This window comes from Lissotriton vulgaris, chromosome 4_1 (genome assembly GCF_964263255.1).
Source record: "Lissotriton vulgaris chromosome 4_1, aLisVul1.2, whole genome shotgun sequence".
Lineage (NCBI taxonomy): Eukaryota > Metazoa > Chordata > Amphibia > Caudata > Salamandridae > Lissotriton > Lissotriton vulgaris.
The window spans coordinates 1,520,493,359-1,520,509,185 of NC_141691.1; the positions used below are offsets into that span (position 1 = coordinate 1,520,493,359).

The window sequence follows — 15,827 nt, forward strand, 5'->3', positions numbered from 1 at the left end:
ATATATACATAGTGCTTAGTACCTCTGAAAATGAGGTGCTGAAGCCCTTTGCTGCGAGTAGCCCGCTGCTCCAGAACCCAAGATTAGAGTTAAATAGTTAGTAGAATAATAATATGTGCTTTCTGTTATTTTTCTTCTTGTGGATTAGTTGTGTTAAGTTTGTACTCCTAAGTTCTTGTTTGTTTAATAGTGTTTTGAGTAGGGATAAAATTATGGCAATAGATTAGAAAAGGTGAAATAATAAGTTGTAATCGGGGGTAGAGGATACGTGGATATGTGTGCCTGTTAGTTGAGTGGATTGGCTAAAGAAGAGGAGAAATTTGAAAAGGATGTCTGAAGGTTGAAAGTCGTAAGAGGTTTGGGATGAGTCAGAGAGGGGGGTGGAACAAAGGTTGAAAGGTGTAGATTTAGTAAATATAAAGAAACTTAGCAAAGTTTTAGTAGCTGGAGTAAACATTTATATATTTATATTATATATTTTTATATATATATATTTATATATTTTTATATATATATATATATATATATATATATATATATATTACCTACTGGCTGTCGCCAGTAGGTATATATAGTTAGAATTTTTTCCCTATGGGACTTTTGAAAATTCTATGTCTAATAACTTTGGCGTTTGTGGACGGAATCGGCTGAAATTTTCAGGAAAATGGCACATTTTGTTTCTGAGCAGCCCCTGAAAATTTGGTGGGGTTTCGTCAAGGGGGGGCTGAGAAAAAAGGGGGGTCCCAAAACGCGTTTTTTGCATTGAGTTTTCCATAGGGCGGTTGGACTCACTTTTAGCTCGAACGGCTGAATGGATTTGCACGAAACTTGGCAAAATTGTAGGGACTGTTAGCCCGATGTGCCTTTGCTAGGTCTCAATATATGTGCTCCAGTAGTTTTTGAGAAATTAACGTTCAAACCAAGATATATATCTGTAACAGCGCTCTGGGCAGCGATCCGGTCCGCTTACTTTTCGCTTATCGGAACTTTGCGCGCAGAAAGCTGATTGGCTCTCCGGTGTCTGTCAACATTCTAAACAGTCCGGAGCGGACGCCATCTTGTCTCTCGGTAGGATCGAGAGAGAAGAAGAGGTGGAAAACGAAGGGGGAATTTAATGAAAGGGGGCAAGGTATCCCCCTCTTGACCCCCTAGGAATGTTGTTGGGGTTATTAAAGGGTCCCGTGGGGAAAATAAAAAAAAAATGATTTTTCACGGTAGAAGCGCGGCCGCGAACTGGTAGCGAAACGGGAATTCGCCATTTTGTGCTTCGTAAATTAAATTACTAGTTATAAGTGGGTGCGGGAGACGTATCCTAATCCCCTATGTTTCCTGAGGGTGGGTGAGGAGGCTGATATATGTTGATACATCTCTTCCAGCGGCTGTGCGTGAGCTTTTTTTTTTTTTTTGCTGCGTGACAGTCCGGAGCGGCCGCCATCTTGTCTCTCGGTAGGATCGAGAGAGAAGAAAAGGTGAAAAACTAAGGGGGAATTTAATGAAAGGGGGCAAGGTATCCCCCTCTTGACCCCCTAGGAATGTTGTTGGGGTTATTAAAGGGTCCCATGGGGAAAATAAAAAAAAAATGATTTTTCACGGTAGAAGCGCTTCACGGGCCGCGAACTGGGCCGCAAACTGGTAGCGAAACGGGAATTCGCCATTTTGTGCTTCGTTAATTAAAGTAGTAGGTATAAGGGGGTGCGGGAGACATATCCTAATCCCCTATGTTTCCTGAGGGTGGCTGAGGAGGCTGATATATGTTGATATATCTCTTCCAGCGGCTGCGCCATCTTGCCTTTTTTCGAATGCCACAATTTTGTCGTGCACGGCAGCCATTTTAGATGCCAGGCTGGTCCCAGGCTATCACCTACCCCTGCGGATGTAGTTTATGGCCCCAGCTGTAGAGAATTCAGACATGCCAATCCTCCTGATTCAGGCGTGTGAGTACTGATTTCAGTGCTAGTCTCCCGCCTCCCGATTTCTGCAAGCAAAAACCCGGGGGCATATTACGAACAACTAGCGATAATTTTTGTCTCTAACTTGTTTAGAGACAAAAATTATCGCCGCACATCGGCGATTTTTATCGCAGATAAACCTTGCTATTATCGCAGAAAAGTCAGCGATATTCATGTATTATCGACCTAATGCTCTTAGCCATGTTATCCACCTCCCATTGGATAACATGGCTAAGAACTGCTCAGGGCAGGTGTTAGATTTTGGAGATATTCGCGCTTAGCGCGAATATCTCCAAAAGTTGGTAATAGAAGGTAGCGATGTTAGGGACTGTTTCTAGTCGCTAACATCTTGGCACGCCACTTTGCATGTCATTAGTGATAAGTATCACTGACATGCAAAGCGGGGCCCAAGATGGTCGCTATCTCCTTTTAGCTGTCACTAACTGGTGTTAGCGACAGCTTGATAATAGGGAAATAATTTTATCTCCGCTTTCATGGTTTTTAAAGCCAAAAAAGCGGAGATAAACCCCCTTGATAATATGCCCCACGATTCCTTGGGGGTTTCAGCTGACAGGGCTTGGTATTGTGTTACATGGTAATTTTTCCAGGAAACGTCAGAGGGTCGATGCAGGGGTTCTAGAAGAGGTGATAAACCATTTAAGCCTCATGAACAAGCGCATGGTCTTTTAAAGATTTGTGAAGTACTCGGGGCGGCGGTGTGTGTGTGCCCTCTTTCAGGAGCGGGCGGGGGGGCACTGCCAGCAACTTGCCAGGTCAGGTAGTGTTCAACACGTGCATCACCCTTTCTCTGTCTGCTATTGCGCTCCATGCTTCGGAAAGGTAAGAAAAAGAACGTGCATTTGAGTTTGAAATGTCCGATCCTGCAGCAGCACACTTCCAAAGCCCACACATGACAATAACCCGATTCAAAGCCCCATTCACCCGTTTAAAAAAAAATAGATAACACTCCAACAAAGTAAGGTTATAAAACTTTATTAACTTTTAACGATAATGAACAGAACAAAAACTAAAAACATTTAAACATTTATTAACACAAAAAGCAACAATGGTTAGAAGCTGTCTTTTGTGCGAATAGTCCCAAGGCAGCACAACGTGCAGAGTTCTGGACGGCACCCAGGTGATGTCGCCTGGGTGCCGCACTGGTTTAGGGATCCTACAATGCTGCTCCGAAAATTGGCGTGGGGCGTCCCGGGTGGGGCGGGGGGAGGCCTCGTCAGTAGCGGTCTGTTGTGCGAATAGTCCCAAGGCAGCACAACGTGCAGAGTTCTGGACGGCACCCAGGTGATGTCGCCTGGGTGCCGCACTGGTTTAGGGATCCTACAATGCAGCACAGAAAAACAGCGTGGGGCGTCCCGGGTGGTGCGGGGGGAGGCCTCGTCAGTAGCGGTCTGTGTCCAGTGTCACATGGCTGACACAACATGTACGACAGGCACCCAGGTGATGTCCAGTAAACTGCCGCACTGGTTTTGGTATCCTACAATGCTGCTCCGAAAATTGGCGTGCGGCGGCCCGGGGGGGGGGGGGGGGGAGGCGGCGTGAACGGGCCTCCCCAGGTGGCGGCCATCTAGCTGAGTTGCGCTCGCTCTTGCGGCCACAGCGTCTCGCTCACCATGTTGTGGAGTTGCTCCCACTCTTGCAGTGCAGCGATAGGCGGCTGCCACATGGCTGTCAAAATGGCGGACGGCTCTTCGGTTTTGGGCCTGGTCCACTGAAATGGCCCTGGGACACCTTGGAAGTCGGACGCTTGCCTGCTAGGGCTTGGGCTCCATTCTCGAAAAGCGTCCCCTCAGCCGTGAAGATTGTATAAAAGTCTTGGGGGCCCCCGACTCCCGCAGGCTTCCGGTGGGGAGCGGCTGCCATGATTGCTCGCGGAATGACCACGACGGAGCCACGAGATGGTGGTGCTCTCATGCTGACGCCAGCTTCAGTCTGAATGATCCAGAAACAAGGTGGGGCTTTCATCGTTTGGGAAAAAAAAATGTTCTAAACCAATGAAAAGTGTTATTTTTAGGTCATATGACCAAGCCTTCCATCTTTAGGAAACCAAAAGTAAAATGAACCAATGAAAAGTTTTATAAACAAGTCACATGACCTGTTATGCGACATAGGGCTACAAAAAGCGTAGAAAATCCGTTGGCACGTGAGGCGGCGTCAGTAGCGGACCGATGTGCGAATAGGCCGAAGGCAGCACAACGCGCCGAGATCCGGATGGCACCGAGGTGGTGTCCAGCAAATTGCCGCACTGGTGTGGCCATCCTACAATGCTGCGCCGAAAGACGGCGTGTCCAGCTGAATTGCGGTCACTGTTGCGGTACAGTGACTCGAACGCGCCGAGATCCGGATGGCGCCGAGGTCGTGTCCAGCAAGTTGCCGCACTGGTGTGGCCATCCTACAATGCTGCGCCGGAAGTCGGCGTGGGGTGCCCCGTTGGCTTATGAGGTGATGTCAGTAGTGGACTGATGTGTGAATAGGTCGGAACCAGCACAAGGCGCCAAGATCCGAATGGCAAGTCCTGGATGTTGAGTGCCTCAGTTGAGATTTCTGAGCAGTGCTTGTAGAACTGTCTGAAGCTTATTTGCACCTGCTGCAGCTTCACTAGGTCCGGCGGAACTTGTTGCCTTTTCCTTTCTGCTTCTTTTCCTACAATGCGTTTCTTCTGAAGACACGACCAGGTCCCTGAATGTGTGCAGGGGGACGCTATTGAATGAATGAACGCGCCGAGATCTGGATGGCACCGAGGTGGTGTCCAGCAAATTGCCGCACTGGTGTGGCCATCCTACAATGCTGCGCCGAAAGTCGGCGTGGGGTGCCCCGTTGGTTTATGAGGTGATGTCAGTAGCGGACCGATGTGTGAATAGGTCGGAACCAGCACAAGGCGCCCTGCACTGTTGAGCCTTTTTCAATGTCTGTTTTTTGTTCTTTCCCCTCCATCAAAAACAAAACAAAAATACAAGGCGCCAAGATCCGAATGGCAAGTCCTGGATGTTGAGTGCCTCAGTTGAGAGTTCTGAGCAGTGCTTGTAAGACTGTCTGAAGCTTATTTGCACCTGCTGCAGCTTCACTAGGTCCGGCGGAACTTTTTTCCTTTTCCTTTCTGCTTCTTTTCCTACAATGCGTTTCATCTGAAGACACGACCAGGTCCCTGAATGTGTGCAGGGGGACGCTATTGATTGAATGAAAATGGCGGCTTGACACAAAGCTGACTCAAGCGTTACTGTTGGTGCTATACAGACAAAAATTGGTTTTCAGTTTGTACATTCTTCAGGTTTTTTTTTCCATCCAAGTCTGATTGAGAGTTTGTAGAAAAATGGCTTCAGATTTTCCACATACTACTCTTCAACATTCTTCCTAAATGTAACAATGTGAAACTCACTAGGAGAACGGCTGTTTCTGTTTCCTTTCAAAATGCTGCCACCAATATTTTCTGAATGGAAGACACCATCTTGTAACATAAAGGGCCGAAAGGGGTTCTGGTCTGGCCGATGGTTGGTGGAGACATTTTGACTATATCTTGGACCTGCCCGGCCTCGCCCAAAATGGCGCCGGTATAAATGGGACTCGTAACTCTTTGCCCGCAAATGTATATCTAGAAAATGTTATTGTAAGTGGCCCTGTCGTATTTTAATTACAAAATGTACGTCCACCGATTCCGCAACTGTTAGACACCTTTGTTCTTGTCACCTAATGGCCCGCTCGTTACGTTCTTCTACAGTGTAAATGTCTCCTCATCATATACGATTTGAGTTTGCTCCGTGGCCGGCCCACGTGGTTATAGGCCCGTATTTGTATACTGACATTTTCACAATAAAGGTTTTTAAAACAAAACACGGTAGTAGTATTTTCATTTGTAAAGTTTTTACTTTTAGTGACTGTTTTCGAATCAGTAAAAGGCAAGTGAAATAAAGCAGTCCAATTACATGACGGATAAAAGGTATAATATGTAGGAACGCAGTAAAGATAAATGGTCAAGGGCAGTTGTGTTTTTCATGTCTGCAACATAAAGTGATCGATAAGAATCTGATAATCAGGCGTATCGGCGACTAAGACAGCAGGCCGAATCTCTTTTACTCAACGGCTCCGTCATGGAAGGAAGAAACGCCCTTTTTCTCGAAAAAGGAATATATTTTACTTGCAAGACAGTTGTAAATTTTCCGGGAAAGTACATTAGCCTGGAATATTATAACATATGTTTGAAAAAAAAATATTGTTCGAAAATAATAAAAAGCGTAATTTTTAGGTCATATGACCAAGCTTTTCATCATTAAATTAACAAAAGTAAAATGAACCAATGAAAAGTTTTATTAACAAGTCACATGACCTGTTATGCTTACGTTACGCGCTGCGCGCCGCGCCTCGGATCACTTCCGGGTGCGCTAACGCGGCGTGTCATAAAACGCATTACGCGACAACGTAGGTCAAGAATATAGTCTAAATGTCTCCACCAACCAGCGTTCAGAACACAACCCCTTTCAGCAGTCCAAAAAGTTCTGTTAAATGACAACAGAGGGGACAGGCAACAAGAACCATCAGTCAAAGAGGGGAGGGCAAGTTCTTCTCTTCCGGGTCATGTTGGGGCGCTACCGGAACTGATCGAATTGGTAGTCTACAGTGTTTCTGGATGTTTCAGACTAAAGCTGGCGTCAGCATGAGACCACTACCATCTCGTAGCTCCGTCGTGGCCATTCCACGAGCAATCATGGCAGCCGCTCCCCACCAGAAGCCTGCGGGAGTCGGAGGCCCCCAAGACTTTTGTAGAATCTTCACGGCTGAGGGGACGCTTTTCGAGAATGGGACCCAAGCCCTAGCAGACAAGCGTCCGAGTTCCAAGGTGTCCCAGGGCCATTTTAGTGGACCAGGCCCAAAACCGAAGAGCCGGCCGCCATTTTGAGAGTCCTGTGGCAGCCGCCTATCGCTGCACCGCAAGAGCGGGCGCATCTCAACTACATGGTGAGCGAGACGCTGTAGTCGCAAGAGCGGGCGGAAAACAGCTGAATGGCGGAAGAGGCACAGTGTAGCAAAAGCGGGCGGAATGGCAACTAAAACGATAAAGGGGCGCCTCACTACAGCTTGTCTTCAGGTCAAACGGATTGTGGGACAAGGTCCAGAATTGAAGAGTCATCAAAAGGCAAAAAGTACCGCCGGACCCCGGGAGCCGGCCGCCTATGTCGGGGGCGATCTCAGGCTACACCAGTGCTATAAGACTTGGGGAGGGTGTCGGAGCCAAGCGTCTTCTCCGAGTCCATGGCCATCACAGCGCCCCTCAGGGGCCTCCGTCAAGCTGTTTAGGAAGGTAACATATCACATTGTTTTCTAATGCAGTCAGGTCCACAAACGACACTCACTTACTTTGAGAATAGTGAAGCTGCAGTAGGTGGAAATAAGCTTCAGACAGTGTTACAAGCGCTGCTCAGAACTCTTAACTATGGCACCCAACATCCAGAACTTATGCTATTTGAGAATGGTAGTGACATCGAAGCATCTCAGGGACCAAAACCATTAACGTACTTTCACGTATGAAAATCTTACTTGGGGAGGGGGCAGGAGCGAAGCGCCCCCTCCCAGTCAGCGCCACCACACCGTATGTTGAAAATCTGAAGCCATCGTTCTACAAAGTCAACCAAACTTGGATTGAAAAATCTAGAAAAATGTACAAACTGAAAACCAGTTTTTGTCTGCATAGCATCAGTAACAACGCTTGAGTCAGCTTTGTGTCAAGCCGCCATTTTGATTCAACAAAGCACAGGCATTGAAAAAGGCTGAAATTTAGAACTCTAAACTATGGCACCCAACATCCAGGAGCTTGCTATCCGGATCTTGGAGCCTTGTGCTGTTTTCGATCTATTCACACATCGGTCCACTACTGACATCATCTTATAAACCAACGTTATGTAAATAGTTTTTTAATAAAATGTTTTACCCTGTTTCTTTGCTGGTGTGTTGTCTATATTTTTAATATTTGCATAGGGTTTGTCATTATTTTGTGCGGGATGGGTGATGGAGCCGAGCTGTCTTGCAGCCCTCATGGTGTGGAGCTCAGTTCATCTCACTATTTTCGTATTTCTCAAGAAGGGTTGTTCCTAATATTTCTATTTTAGCGAGGTCAAAAAGAGATCCAATTAGTGGCCTACTGATTTTGCTCGATTACTTTTATTTTTTTACACGATTTTTCACTATCTGCAAAGACTAAACAGAGTATTGCGACTTTGTGCTTGTTTGTAAATAGAGAATGATCCAAAGAGAACCAATTCTAAAACAGTAAATGCTTGGACAACAATTAATCAAATGGAGAGACAAGGAGGTACGACGGATTACAACGGGGGTAAAGGCCTGCGTTAACTACCCTTCTGTATCTGCAAAGAGAGAGTACTACTAAGGCAAAAGAGGGGAGGGGGGGGGGCAGCGTTCAAAGCACATCAGCGTGCATAAATACGAAAATGTTTTTATCTATCACGTACTTGACATTTTAAAGCTTTTCATATTTGCTATTAAAAAACCAATGAAATTCACAGAAAAAACCATAGGTTATAGTGGATATATAGTTAGGAATTTGCATTTACAAAACCTTGAAAATTCAATGAAAAAACCATAGGTTATAGGCCATATATAGTTAGGAATTAGCATTTACAAAACCTTATTTTACTCGCATAAAACCATTGAAATTCCATATATAGTTAGCTAACTATAAGCGCTAACTATATATCGCGCACCCGCAATCCACTGCTGATGATGTCACATATTACATCATTCATGACATGGTCAGTGACATCACTGATGACATCACTGATGACATCTCAAATGACATCACTGATGACAACTCAAATGATATCAATGATGACATCTCAAATGACATCACTGATGACATCACTGATGACAACTCAAATGACATCACTGATGACATCTCATTTGTCATCACTGATCACATCACTCATGTGATAATACAATGAACCTCTTCAGACTCTAATATAACCTTACATACACTCAGTATAAACAGACACTCACAGACTGTCACTCATCCATGGAGTTACTCACACACCTAGTCAGTCATGCAAAGAATCAATCACACCTCCATTTCCTCAACTATACAGTTATACACATCTTACTTATTCAAACATATAATAACACATATTTACTCTCTTATATAATCCCTGATACAAGCTCACAGTGATCGATACAGCCACTCACACATTCACTGGCTCTTATGTTCAGTTAATTATATATCTCAACTCTCACATGTATTGTGTTTTACATACGTACTTACTTGCACATGTAGCAATGAGAAATCCATTCACTCACCAACACACCCATGCACAGTCAACCGCCCATATAGCTGTTTCCACATGCACTCTTGAACTCATACTCCTAGTGAATCAACTGCTTACACATCTATGCACAGAGTCACGCACCTCCCAGCCACCCACACACACACTCAGCCTCCCATTCAAATACTTGGGCAACCAATCAATAACCCATATGGCCACTCTTATAGCTACTGATCAACACATGCAGCAGCTTACACAACAACAAACATACTGATGCACGAATTAAGACAGTTTAGTCACTAACCCATGTACTCAGTGAGACACATTTAATCACTCACTCATACAGTCTGTCATGCACCTACTAAATTCTTCATCCAGGCACTTATACATCCACTCATTCTTCAATATGTGAAACATATTTAAACTTTACAGACACATACAATCACTGGATGTTGTGATCAGTGATGTCATCAGTGATGTCATTTGAGATGTCATCAGTGATGTCATCAGTGATGTCACTGACCATGTCATGAATGATGTAATATGTGACATCATCAGCAGTGGATTGCGGGTGCGCGATATATAGTTAGCGCTTATAGTTAGCTAACTATATATGGAATTTCAATGGTTTTATGCGAGTAAAATAAGGTTTTGTAAATGCTAATTCCTAACTATATATGGCCTATAACCTATGGTTTTTTCATTGAATATATATATATATATATATATATATATATATATATATATTATATATTTTATATATATATATATATATATATATATATATATATATATATATATATATATATATATATATATATATATATATATATATATATATATATATATATATATATATATATATATATATATATATATATATATATATATATATATATATATATATATATATATATATTACCTGCTGGCGTTTACCAGTAGGTAGTTAGAGTTAGGATGATGTTTCCATAGGAAAAGCGTTTTTTGTTTTGCCAATAACTTTGGCGCCAGTTGACGAATCTCCATAACATTTTAAAAACTTTTCCCATTTTTTGGTTCAGCTGCTGTTTTGAAAGTTTCAGAGTGATCTGTCAAGATGGGGTCAAGAAAAAAGGGGGTCTCAAAATGAGTTTTCCCCATGCATTTTCACATAGGCAGGCTGAACTGCTGAACGGAATGACACCAAATTTGTGATGTTGGTCCAGAAAGCATGCTTTTTAAGATTTGGTGTACATTTGTTCTATAGTTTTAGAGATATTTAAGGTTAAAAATTATAGATATCTGGTGACGCAGATCCTTGCAGTGGACTCGTGGATCTTACTGAAATTTGATTGACTGGCAAAACTTCGACCAGAAGTGTTGGCAGCCATCTTGGGACTTGGCTTGAAGTTGAGTCCCACAAAAAATGTAAAATATAAACAAAAGGTGGCCTGGTAGGATTACCCTTACCCCCTCATATATAGTGAGAGGTCCTACTGGGGGGTAAAAGCTTTTTTAATTCAATTTTGCCTGAAATTTCAAAGTGTATCCGCAGCAAAATTAAAAAAAAGATGCGCAGGCTCCTGCGCATCTTTTTCAGGAAGTCTCTCTCTAGTGTTACTGTACTACTAATGAGTGAAACTGCTTCTAATAGATGTCATCTAAATGGTTTGTGACTGTATCAATGTGTGAGTGGGTCTCTGAGTTGCTGTTTGGCTGTGTGAAGGCCTGTATGGATATGCCAGTGGGTATGTAAGTGGCTGTATAGGTCTGTCAGTGGATATCAGAGTTGCTGTATTGGTCTGTGAAAAGGTTTGTGGTTTTCTGGGTATGTGAGTGGCTGTATGTGTATGTGAGTGAGTTTTATCAGTGTTGGAGTGGTTGTATGGATGTATGAGTAGATGTCTGAGTAGCTGTGTGAGTTGGTGTGTGAGTAGTTGTAAGGGTATGTGAGTGGATGTGTGGGCGTGTGAGTGGTTCTTTGGATGTTATCACTGACAGGTGTGTGAGTGGGCATACAGGTGTGTGAGTGGTTGTTTGGGCATGTGAGTGCTTGTATGGGCCTGTGAGTGGTTTTGTGGGTGTTTAGGTGGGTTTGTGAATGGTTGTGTGGGTGTGTGAGTGGTTGAATGGGTCTGGAATTGGGTATGTGAGTGGTTGTATGGGTGTGCAAGCAGTTGTATGAATCTGTGAGTGGGTGTATGAGTGTGTTTGTGGGTATGTGAGAGGTAGTGTGAGTGGCTGTAAGGGAGAGTGTGTTTGAGTGGATGTATAGGTCTTTGAGTGGGTGTGTGAGTGGCTGTATAGGTCTGTGAGTGGGTGTGTTAGTGGTTTTGTGGGAGTGGGTGTGTCAGTGAGTGTCTGTATGGGTTTGAGTGGGTGTGTGAGTGGTTGTGTGGGGGTGTGTGAGTGGTTATGTGGATGTCATCCGTGATCGGTGTGTGTGCGAGTGTGTGAGTGGATGTGTGAGTGCTTGTTTGGACATGTAAGTGCTTGTATTGCCCTGTGAGTTGTTTTGTCGGTATGTAAGTGGACGTGTGAATTGTTGTGTGGGAGTTTGTGAGTGGTTGAATAGGTCTGTAAGTGGGAATCTGAGTAGATGTATGGGTGTGCGCTGGTTTTATGGATTTTGGGTGGGTGTGTGAGTGGGTATGAGTGGGTGTGGGAGTGGGCAGTTCTGTGGATCATGTCATCAGTGAAGTCATTTGAGATGTCATCAGTGATTTCATTGGGGATGTCACTGACCATGTCATGAGTAATGTATTATGTGAGGTCATAAGCAGTGCGTTGCGGGGGAGTGAATTATAGTTAGCTCAAATAACTTTAATTGCTGCATTTCACTGATTTTGTTTGAGTGAAATCTAAGCCTAACTATAATGTCCTTTTAACCTTCGTTTCTTTCGGTGAATTTCTAAGGTTTTTTTAGATACTATTTTCTAACTATAATGTCCCTGTAACCTTTGGTGTTTTCAGTGAATTTCTAAGATTGTTTTTAATTATACTTCCTAACTATAACGTCCCAGTAAAATATTTTTTTATAGTTAATTTCCACATTTTATTATGCAATTCCCTAGCTGTAATGTACCTGTAACCTTTAGTTGTTTTGTGTGAATGTCTATGTTTTTTTAGTGTTATTTCCTCACCATAACGTCCCTGTATTCTTCGTTTTTTGTGTGTGAATTTTTAAGGTTTTTTAATTTTTTCCCCAAACTGTAACCTGCTGTAACCTGTAACCTTTCAGAGTGAATGTGTAAGTGGCTGTATAGGTCAGTGAGTAGGTGTGTAAGTAGCTGTATGGGTCTGTGAGTTGCTGTGTGAGTGTTTTTGTAGGTGTGTGAGTGGGTGTGCAAGTGGCTGTATAGGTCAGCGAGTGGGTGTGTGTGTAGTTGTATGGGCCTGTGAATGGCTGTGTGCATCTTTGAGTGGGTGTGTGAGTGGCTTTGTGCGTGTATAAGTGGGTGTGTCAGTGGGTGTATGGGTTTTAGTGGGTGTGTGAGTGGTTTTTGTGGGTATGGAAGTGGGAGTGACTATGGATGTGTGAGTGTGTGAGTGGCTGTATAGGTCTGTGAGCATATGTGAGAGTATCTGAATGGGTGTATTAGAAGGTGTCTGAGTGTTGTTGTGGGTGTGTCAGTAGCAGTGTGAGTGAGTGGGTTAGAATGGAACCTTACCTGCCCCTTTGTCCACATGTGCACAAAATGTCTACCCAAATGGTGTACTTCTACTGAATAATTAGTAAGGGCTACCTCACTGAATAATAACTATTGTATATTCTACACTATAGCTGCCTAATGGACCGTGAGGAAATGTCACCAGTGACCTAGTTTGCATGTAAATTTGGCATTGTGATTGTTCCTCAATCGTCTTGATCCACAAATCTGTGATAACATGAATCCTCGTCTGCCGAACAGGACAAGACTACAAAGAGGATAATCACCATCCAACAAGGGTACCTCTTCCTAACTGTATGAACTAAGTGCTTCTTTGTCTGCTAGAGATGTGCTCAAACTTCCTCTGCATCAAGAACGTGTCACCAAAATCTCGGTGAAACGTGCTGAGGCCATTTAGTAAGGTGTCCATCAACATCCGAAAAGGTGGGAAGACCTTTGCATACACTAAGAAAACAGGGCAGGGAAAACCAGGCGGACCTTGCAGATGATTTGGGCATTTGCATAGTCCGGGTTATTAAAAGGGAGAACCATGGACTCCTCTCTGAAGACAAGAAAGAAGCCAATCATCATAGTCACTACAGATCAGATTACGCTCCAATTGATTAACGATGCATTCACCTCCATTAAGGATTTCATATTGTTTTTCAGCGTGGTATACCGGAGAAAACACACTTACTTTGCCTTCACCAAGCCCAAGAAGTTAGGATCATTTGTGCATTAAAGAATTGGAGCTTCAACAGGTCACCTGCTGTGTTTATATTTGTGAGGGCTTCCCGTTGAGGTTTAATGTCTGTGAAATGAGGATCTGGGCCAGAATGGAACCACATTTTTTCCAAGAAGACACCATAGTTTTGCTCAAAATGTATACTCAATTGAAGTACTTTCCATTGATTACTTAGTGAGGGCTACCTCTTTGGGTAAATGTCTAGTGCTTATTCTTAACTACAGCTGCATAATGGAACATGAGGTAATGTCTCCAAATCCAGTGACCTTGTGTGCATGTAATTTCGGCCATGTGATTGTTCCTGCAGCGTCTTCATCCACAACTCTGTGATACTTCAGGAGAAGACAAGAAGACTACAAAGAGGTCAATCTCTACCAGACAGGGGTACTTCCTCCTAACTATATGAAGGAAGTGCTTATTTATTTGGTAGAGATGGCCTCGTATTCCTCTGCATCAAGAATGTGTCCCCAAAATTGGCGGGAAACGCACCTGGGGGACTTTTGGTAAGCTGTCACTCAATGTGGGAAAAGGCGAGAAGACCTTTGCATACCAGTAAGAAAAATGGGGCGGGCCAAATGAGTGGAGCTTGCAGATGATTTTAGGCATTTGCCTACTGAGGCTGATTAAAAGAGAGACCCAGGGTCTCTGGTTTTATATTTTTCCAGGGTGATGGGGCCGCGCGCCTGCCTCCCAGGACTGCTTTAAGAATCAGGGTCTCCATCCTCCAGGGTGTAGCCTTTTCATGCTGGGTGCCCTGGAGCTCACCCAGGGAACTCAGTCTCCAGCGTAGGGAACCATAGGGAGCCTAAAGGCCCCTGCCTCCAGTGGGAGCCAGCATTATTTCCCACATTGGGAGCAGCAAAAATACTTCTCCATGCATGTAGTGCCGAGTTTTCATCTGTTTCCCTGCCGGTTTCACAGCGGGCAAGTAAACAGATGAAAAGTCTGCTCCCAACGACTGGGAGTAGTGCATGCTGGGAGCAGACTTACATTTTGCTCTTGCTTGGCGTGAGCTGTAAAAGCTCCCATCAAATGAAAGCAAACTATCTCCAAAGGCTGGGAACCTCAGGAGATAGGGAGTTGACTCTGGGGTGGCGGCCCCAGGGCCATTATTGGCTCTAGGAGGGGGGCAGCCCTGCCACCTCCTTTCATTTTCAAGAGCCTGCCTCACTAAGGTGGTGGTCCCTGAGGCAAAAACAGACCAGGAGGGGGAGCCAAGGGGTAACCCTCTTTCTAAAAAAGAAAGAAAACTCGAGAGGTGGAGGGCCCCAGGGTCGTACATTGCCAGGCAGGTGGCCCACCTCCCTCTCTTATATTCTTGACCACAGGGAGGTGGTCGTCCTCCCTTATGGGTAATGAGGGGGTCTGCTTGGCTCCCTCCAACTCATTGATCAAGCTCTGAGGAGATGGTGGTCTCCGGTCTCTTTGGAGCCCAAGGAGGGGGGTGCGAGCGGCCCCTTCCTACATATAATTAAAGCCTCAGGAAGGTGGTGATCCCAGGGTCAGTTTTAAGTGCATTGAGTGGGGCTGCCTGTGCCCCTCCCCTTGAATCCCTAAACCGCTTTCCCGAGGGACCTGGCCCACCCGGTAGCTTAAAAAAAGGTGCGGGAAACCACACTTCTTTTTTTTAAGTTTTTCACTGGATTTGCAGATCCATCCGTGATTTTCAGTATGCCTTTTATCCTGGGGGACCCCAGTACAAGCGGTAGAGGGTCAGGGTATTCCTACCCTGCTCCTTTTTCTTTTTTTTAAATGTTTTTTTGGGACTCAGCTGAGTATGAGTCCAAAATGGCTGCCAACACTTACTGGTTGAAGTTTTGGCAGCTAATCAGATCTCTGCATAAGATTGGATTCGCAGAGGGTCAGCATCTCTAGATATACAAATTTGGTTTTCCTTTAATATCTCAAAAACTGCTGAGCAGATTTACTTCAAATCACAAAAAGTATGTTTTCTGGACCATGAGCTAGCTTTCTGGCACATTTGGCATAATTCCGTCCAGCAGTCCCGGCTCTAGTCATGTTTAAAACCCCTATGCGACATTGCATGGGGAAAAACCTGTTTTGAAAACCCTCTTTTTCTCTGCCCTTGCTTGATGACTCACCTTGAAACTATCCAGACATCAGCTAAAGTGATTTGGGTCCTATTTTTTTAAATTTCATGAAGATTTGTCAAAAACAGCTCCCAAGTTATTGGCAAAACAGAAAATGCTTTTCCCATGGAATC

At 44.2% G+C, this 15,827-nt stretch overlaps 1 protein-coding gene across 1 annotated transcript in view; it reads left to right on the plus strand.

Annotated features, from left to right (window-relative positions):
• RP1 (RP1 axonemal microtubule associated) overlaps nt 1-15,827 on the plus strand; it is a 2,616,437-nt gene that overhangs the window by 2,338,876 nt on the left and 261,734 nt on the right. The gene's annotated exons all lie outside the window — the stretch shown is intronic.